The following is an 8150-nucleotide window of genomic DNA, read 5'->3' as shown; positions in this document are numbered from 1 at the left end:
TTTGCAAGCGGGGCAAGGGCGGTGTTGCCTTTGCGCGGTTGCAAAAAAAAAACAAAAACCCGACCGCCCCGTTTTTGTTGTTTTTTTTTTTGCACCGGGAGGCCTAACCCGGGTTTTCCATTTGAGCATACCGGCTCAGTTCTGCGGGATCGATCTGGAGCCAGGTCCCGGGTTGGGAAAGAAAGAAGGGAAAGAGGCCGGACCAGGGGGGCGGCAAAGCCGGATTTTGCAAGGGTCTGCTGCAGGGGTCTTCCAACTTGGCCCTTTTATGACTTGGGGACTTCAGCTCCCAGAATTCCTCAGCCAGGATGGGAACCTGGCCCTTTTATGACTTGTGGACTTCAGCTCCCAGAATTCCTCAGCCATCGTGCCTGGCTGAGGAATTCTGGGAGTTGAAGTCCAGAAGTCATCAAAGGGCCAAGTTGGAAGACCCCTGGTCTGCTGGGTGCACGTGGGCGCGTCCCAGCTTTGCAAACCAGCCCTGATCCCGGAGCCCATCAGCCCCAGGCTGAGCGGCAACCGCGGTTGAAGACTTTCTCCCACCATCAGAATAGAGCTGGAAGGGACCTTAGAGGTCATCTAGTCCAGCCCCCTGCTCAAGCAGGAGACCCCTAGATACCATTTCAGACCCTGTCGGGCTAAAGCGTGCATCCGGTCTCCAGGTGGTCCTCGACTTAACAGTTGTTCATTTAGTGACTCTTTGGAAGGACGAGGGAGGATATGATAGCAGTGTTGCAATATCTCAGGGGATGCCCCAAAGAAGAGGGAGTCAAGCTATTCTTCAAAGCGCCCCAAGGCAGGACAAGAAGCAACGGATGGGAACTAACCAAGGAGAGAAGCAGCCTAGAACTAAGGAGAAACTTCCTAACAGTTAGAACAATTAACCGGTGGAACAATCTGCCTCCAGAAGTGGTGAATGCTCCAACACTGGAAGTTTTTAAGAAGAGACTGGCCAGCCATTTGTCTGAAATGGTATAGGGTTTCCTGTCTGAGCAGGGGGTTGGACTAGATGACCTCCAAGGTCCCTTCCAACTTTCTTCTTCTTCTTCTTCTTCTCACCTGCCTCCAGAAGCGGTGAATGCTCCAACACTGGAAGTTTTTAAGAAGAGACTGGACAGCCATTTAACAAATCTCTCACTTAGCAACATAAATTCTGGGGTCGATTGCAGTCGTAGGTCGAGGACTACCTGTATGAGTCCGTCTGGGGCGATCCAAAAAGTGATTTTGCACAGCAGCAGTTTTTCTTTAAAGCGGGGGTCTTCAAACTTGGCCCTTTTATGACTCGCGGACTTCAACTCCCAGAATGCCTCAGCCAGCGTGCCTGGCTGAGGCATTCTGGGAGTTGAAGTCCGCGAGTCATAAAAGGGCCAAGTTTGAAGACCCCTGCTTTAAAATTCCAAGCTTGGCCACTTCTAAGATGGGTGGGGGAATTCTGGGAAATGGAGTCCACCCATCTTAAAAGTAGCCAAGCTTGTAAAACACTGCTCTAAATCTCCTTTTCTCTATGCTCTGGGCTGCAACCGGACTGGGGGAAAAGGCTGTGATTTAATTTAAAGTTTCCAGCTTTACATTTGGAGCTTTGCTAAGTGCACACAATTTCTCTCGCATTGCTGTAACTGGATTAAGATTGGTGCCCACTGTTGCGCCACAGACAGCCTGGCACCTTTCTTGACAGTCTGACCTACATACATGATGCACGGCAAACAGCAGCGGCGTCAGCCATTGCAAAAGCGTCCCCTAGTTTACGACATGCGTTTGGTAATGATTGTCAGCAGCCTTTCGACACACCGGAATTGCGGGCACCTTTAATGCATGAATGCACCAAACCTTCTTTGCAGAAGTGTGATGAAGGCACAAACGCTTCTTGCTTTGGCGGTTTTAGCCTTTAAAACTAAGAGTTTTGGGAGAGCCACACTTGGTGATCAAAAGCAGGAAATTGCTTGGGCTACACGTCTTCCTGAGATCAACCATCTGTTCCACATCTGTAGTGTTATCCTGGAGGAGGGGGGGAAACACACATTTGGCAACAGGTGGTATGCTTCCAGCCCAGGTGTCGAAAAGCACTTTTTTCAACCACTAAAGCCACCCTAAGCAGGCAGTCCTCAAGTTACAACTGCAACGGAGCTTGCCTAAAATGGTCAGTTATTGGTAGTAAGTTGCAATCGAGTCTCCCTAAGGAGTAACCTAATATTATGAGCCTGTTTGACAGGGTCATTAACCAATTGGATGGTTGGCTAGGACAGGGCTTTTCAACTTTTTCACCCATTGTACCACTTTTATTTATTTTTTTAATTTTAATTCCATTTATATCCCGCCCTTCTCCGAAGACAACATCCGAGTACCACCAGTCACCCAGCTAGGTGTCAAAAACTTTTAAAAAAAACGGGGGGAGTGATGAAGTACAGGTAGTCCTCGACTTACAACAGTTCGCTTAGTGACTGTTCGAAGTTACAGTGGCACTGAAAAAAGTGCCCCCCCCAAGCCACAGCCGAGCAAGACACCTGCCTGCCTGCCCGGCGGCGCTCTTCCTCCTGTCCGAGGTTTTCATTGTTGTCAGCATTTCTGTTGAGGATTGGCAGCGGGGGTGGGGTGGGGGGGTGTTTGGTTTCTATTCTCCCCCCCCCCCCCGTCTGCTGGGTGGTTGCAGCAGGTTTTGGTCACTTCACATGTCCCAGGGTCATGTGACTGTCATAAATATGAATCAGTTGCCAAGCATCTGAATGTAAATCACAAGACCCTGGAGATGGTCCAACATTCCAGCTGATCGGCACTTCTTCTGGGCTCAGCAGAAGCACCGGGATCAGCGCCGAGCTCCAGCTGGAGCCTGGCGCTGATCCTGGCGCTTCCGCTGAGCCCTGTGAGAGCCCTGCAGCTCCAGCCATCTCTCGTTCAGGTGGTGCTGCCACTGGTTCAGCTCATTCCCCTCCCCCGCTACCACTTTTCTAGGATGGCCGCGTACCACCTGCCAGGTGCCAATGTACCACAGGTGGTACCCGTACCACTGGTTGAAAAGCCCTGAGCTAGGAGACCATTATGCAAAGAACCCCAGGAGCAGTGCTGGGGTTTTGTGTGTATGGGGGGTGGGTTTGTTTTTGCAAAACCGTTATAAAATGCACAGTGGAACAGCTTACCCCCAGAAATCGTGGGCGCTCCATCGCCGGAGATTTTTAAGAGGAGACTGGACGTTCACCAGTCTGAGACAATATAGGTTCTCCTGCTTGAGCAGTGGGCTGGACTAGAAGACCTCCAAGGTCCCTTCCGGCTCTCTTCTCTCTCAACTATGATCATAAGTCGAGGATCACCTGTATAGACTTAGAACAGTTTGGAGTGTCTTCAGAAGGCTGTATCCTTGGCTGACAAATACAAATTTGAGCGAAGCATTCCCACTGCTGCCAAGACAGGTGAGCGTTACGATCTTTCTTGCCACAGGTTGTTAAGTGAATCGCTGCAGCTTCCCCATTGAACATGAGTCAATTGCCCAGCGTCTGAATTTTGATCATGTGACCACGGGCAACGGTCGTAAGTGTGAAAAATGGCGATAAGTCCCTTTTTCAGTGTCGTAACTTCGGACGGTCACTAACGGGCGTTGTTGTGTAAGTCGAGGACTACCAGTAAACACGTAGGTCCCCTCTATGTGCAATGCCACCGTGCTTTTGCGCAAGAGGCTTCAGCTGCAAAGTTTGATTTGTGCATCCAGCTTGTCTCTCAAATTAGCAGGCTAAAACCTTGATTCCTATCAGCAGGAATGTTGAGACACACACACGCCACAGTTCACTTCAAATGCCGATTTAAATTGTAGTGTGTCAATTCTTAATTATATTTAGGCACACACCTCTGAGGTCGGAATTGAGATCGGCGCAGGGCGAACTGGTTATGGTGATGGTGAAATGAGTCACACAAACAACAATTTCGACTGACCCAGAACCACACCTGGGAAAGGCCCAATTTTGAAGAGTTGTCACAGCTGACTTGGCGTGGATGTTGTAATCAAAACAAGCCTTCGTGGACCTAACCCTGCCCTATGTGATGTATTATTTATTCACTTTAACCAAGTGTGTCTTATCAACAATTTATCCACTGCACATAACAACTAGGGGGAAAAATTCGTGAAACGGGGCAAAACTCACTTAACAAATGTCTCTTTTAACAACAGACATGGTTGTGAATGGCAACTGACTGCCCGGGAAATTCAAGGCGATATCGCTAGCTGGGTTAATGCGTCATTGTTGATTTCAGAAAGAGCCGGCATAGCCATACTCCACTGAGTATCAAGGCTGCAGTTGTGAAGGTGGGCGACAGTGTTAACTACCTGGGGGTGCAGACAACTAACAATCTGACTTGGTCTCTTCACACATCACCGTTAGTGAAGCGTGCAAACCAGTGTTTGCATTTCTGGCATCAGATGAGAAGAGCACGCCTTTTTCCTCCTGTCCTGGCCACTTTTGACAGAGGCACGGTGGAGAGTGTCGTAACAAACTCCATCCCTGACTAGTTTGGGGGTAAGAGAGCCTCAGATAGAAGGTCCACACACCGAGTGGCGACGAGAGCTGGGAAGGTTATAGGACAGGGCTTTTCAACCAGTGGTACGGGTACCACCTGTGGTTCTTTGGCACCTGGCAGGTGGTATGCGACCATCCTAGAAAAGTGGCAGCTGGGGAGGGGAATGAGCTGAACCGGTGGCAGCACCGCACAAGCCTGAGCAAGAGACGGCTGGAGCTGCAGGGCTGTCAGGGCTCAGCGGAAGCGCCAAGATCAGTGCCAGGCTCCAGCTGGAGCTCTGCGCTGATCCCGGTGCTTCTGCTGAGCCCAGAAGAAGCACCGATCAGCTGGAATGTTGCAGCATCTCCAGGGTCTTGTGATTTACATTCAGAGGCTTGGCAACTGATTCATATTTATGACGGTCACAGTGTCCCAGGGTCATGGGAAGTGACCAAAACCTGCTGCAATCACCCAGCAGACGGGGGGAATAAAAACCAAATACCCCCCCACCCCACCCCTGCTGCCAATCCTCAACAGAAATGCTCACAACAATGATAGCCTCGGACAGGAGGAAGAGCGCCGCCGGGCAGGCAGCTGTCTTGCTCGGCTGTGGCTTGGGGGGGCCTTTTTTCAGTGCCGTTGTAACTTCGAACAGTCACTAAGCAAACTGTTGTAACTCGACTACCTGTACTTCATCACTTTTTTACTTTTTTCTTTTTCTTTCTTTTTTCTTTTTTTTTGGGGGGGTGATCAAGTTTTTGACACCTTGCTAGGCGACTGGTGGTACTCGGATGTTGCCATATGCTAAAAGTGGTACAATGGGTGAAAAGGTTGAAAAGCCCTGCTATATAGGAAGCTCGCTTCCCCCTATCCAGGACACGGCCTGCAAGCACTTACATGTGCTTAGAACTCGGAGCATTGTTAAGAGACCCACACAGACCACAGTGTGTTTCTGTTGCTCCCCTCTGAGAGGAGGTTTCAGAGTATTTATAGCAGGGCTAATAGATTCTGTAACAGCTTTGTTCCATCTGCCATGTGTCTGGTTTCGCAAGATATTTTTTTTTTTTGCCATGCATGTGTATACATTCGAACTAGACAGACGATTCTCTGTGTGATATATAGGTATGTGCAAAAGTATTTTTTTGAGAGCTGAATGCAAAAAAATTTCACTTTAATGTATGCTGATTAGCGTACCGTATTTTCTGGTGTATAAGACGACTTTTTAACCCATGAAAACCTTCTCAAAAGTCGGGGGTCGTCTTATACGCCGGGTGTTAGGGTTAGGGGCGGTTTTATTGTCCAATGTTACAAGAAAAACCAGAGGCAACACCCTTCCACACATACACACACGCAGGCAACCTCGGCAGCTCATTGATAGGGGGGGAGGAAGGGGGAGGGAATCACAAAATTGCTGTCCGTTGTCGAGCCCTGCGGGCCGACACTACGCAGGGGGTCTCGTTCCAAAAACAAGCCCTGCTTCACCTACTCACACCCCCCCACTGCACACGGCTCGCTCCATGACCCGGCGCTCCGACAAACAAGGGAGGAGGTCGCCCGTAATCAGTAAGCCCGACTATCAGCTGATCGTCAGTTCCTGGCTCTGCAAACCCGACGACCAGCTGCTTCACGGCGTTTGCACGCGCCTGCATCACAGGGCTTTGCTGAGGACCCCGCAGGCACTCAGGAGGACAGCCCAGTCTGCCTTGCCGTACAGGGAGCCTGGGCACTACAAAACATGCTAGCTGTTCCCTTGCCTGCTGACGGACCTGTGCCGGGACTGCATGCTATAGCCTGCGCGCTGGAGGCAAGGGCCGGCTGTTTTCCGTCGGTGTCAGATGGACCGGAGCCGGGGACTGCTGGAGGCGGCCCTGGGACGTGTGGACGAGCCCGCTGGAGCCAGATACGGATGAGGGGGGGGGGCAGTTGGTTGGAGAGGGATAGGCACACACTGGGAGCACGTTAGCGTTTTCACCCGGGTTGGGGTAGAGGGGGTTTGGAGAAGAGTCACCCAGGATACTAACAGCAGCAAGGTTTACAACGCTGAAGTTGTCGAGAGTCGGAAGCATGTGGAGGTTAAAGAAACGCAGGCAGGCTCTGGATGCCGGAAGTGTACTTTGTACATTGCTAAGCACATTGATTTGTGCTTTATATTGTAAGCTGCCCTGAGTCTTCGGAGAAGGGCAGGATATAAATGGGATTTTTTTTAAAAAAATTGTGTACTACCGCTCGGATCGTCTTGGAGACAGGGAGGGCTGGGCAGGCAGGCAGGGAGAGCTGACCCACCCAATCCAAGCAGTCTTTGTATGCAGTGGGGTAGTCTTATACGGCGAGTATAGCCCAAACCCTATAATTTAACAGGAAAAGTAGGGGGTCGTCTTATACGCCCAGTCGTCTTATACGCCGAAAAATACGGTACATCTAAAGTGACAATAAAGTTATTCCATCCATCCTGTCTGTCTGTCTGTCTATCATATCTATCTATCAGTATCTTAACTATCATATCTATCTAGGTATCTTAATTATCATATCTATCCATCTAGCCATACAGGCAGGCCTTGACGGAGACCAAAACTTCTGTTGTTAAGTGAGACATTTGTTCAGTTTCGCCCCACTTTACAGCTTTTCTTGCCATAGTTATGTGAATCACTGCAGTTGATAAGTTGGTAACACGGCTGTTGAATGAATCTGGCTTCCTCCATTTATTTTGCTTGTCAGTGCCAGCTTTGAAGGTCACAAATGATGATCGTGGGACGCTGCAACCATGGGAAATACATCCAGGTTGCCTAATGTCCAGATTCTCATCACATAACTGTGGGTCACAACGGTCATCAGCGCGAGAACCAGTCACAAGTCTTTTTTTTCCCCAGCGCTGTTGTAACTTTGAACGGTCGCTAAATGAATGGCTATAAGTCAAGGACTACTTGTATACTAAGTCACGAGGTGTCCTGTTTCAGCTTAGGGTGATCGGTTGAATTGTGGCTAGTATATTGATTCTGATTGGTGAGCCCAGGGAGTTGCGACTTATTTTATGAAACCGCGATTGAACACGGTGCAGTGTCTGCAAAATTGGGGTGCGTGCGCAGTCCTGCAATTCATTGCGTCGCTTTTTAAAAGAAGAGATTGGTTTCCAGGTTGGAAGGGCTGCTTTGAAATAGCGTGTCCAGTTTTCAGCAGCAGCCAACACCTTAACGTAAACGTGAACCCCATTTCTCTATTTTGCTCCTTTTGAGATGTCTCAGCCAGCGAATAATTTGGAAATTGTAACGTGAACCTATCTGGGAGGGCACATGTTTGAGGAATACTGACGCAACCAGGTTAGAGTGGCCTCAAGGAGAACAGTGGCAATGTAGAAACCCATCAGACAACTTCCAGAAAGAGCAGTTTACCCTTGAAGAGAAAAAACTATTGAGCAATTGATAATCACTGCCACTAAATTGGAGTCAACGCTTAAAGGCCGCAGAGAGAGATTTTCTCCTGGAAAAGTCGATGACAACACGAAACACCTTCTTGTGGGTGGGGATTCTCGGTCATCCAGCTCATGGTTGTCCCAAAGGTGCTTTTTCAGGAGGCAAGTGGACTTTCTTTGTTTTCTCTTTGAAGACGTTTCGCTTTTCATCCCAAGAAGCTTCTTCAGTTCTGACTGGATGGTGGGGAAGGGAAGGATTTACACT

The 8150-nt window shown here is 49.4% G+C and overlaps 1 long non-coding RNA gene across 1 annotated transcript in view; it reads right to left on the bottom strand.

Moving 5' to 3' along the window:
• Nucleotides 1-234: 234 nt before the first annotated feature.
• LOC308665274 overlaps nt 235-8150 on the bottom strand; it is a 122673-nt gene continuing 114757 nt past the window's right edge. Inside the window, exon 3 of the long non-coding RNA XR_014025850.1 lies at nt 235-316. This is a non-coding gene — a long non-coding RNA (uncharacterized lncRNA). The remainder of the gene's footprint in view (nt 317-8150) is intronic.

The sequence above is a fragment of the Vipera berus genome, assembly GCF_964194415.1.
Source record: "Vipera berus genome assembly, chromosome: 3".
NCBI lineage: Eukaryota > Metazoa > Chordata > Lepidosauria > Squamata > Viperidae > Vipera > Vipera berus.
The sequence above is the reverse complement of the archived record's forward strand: the minus strand, read 5'-3'. Positions and strand labels throughout refer to the sequence as shown.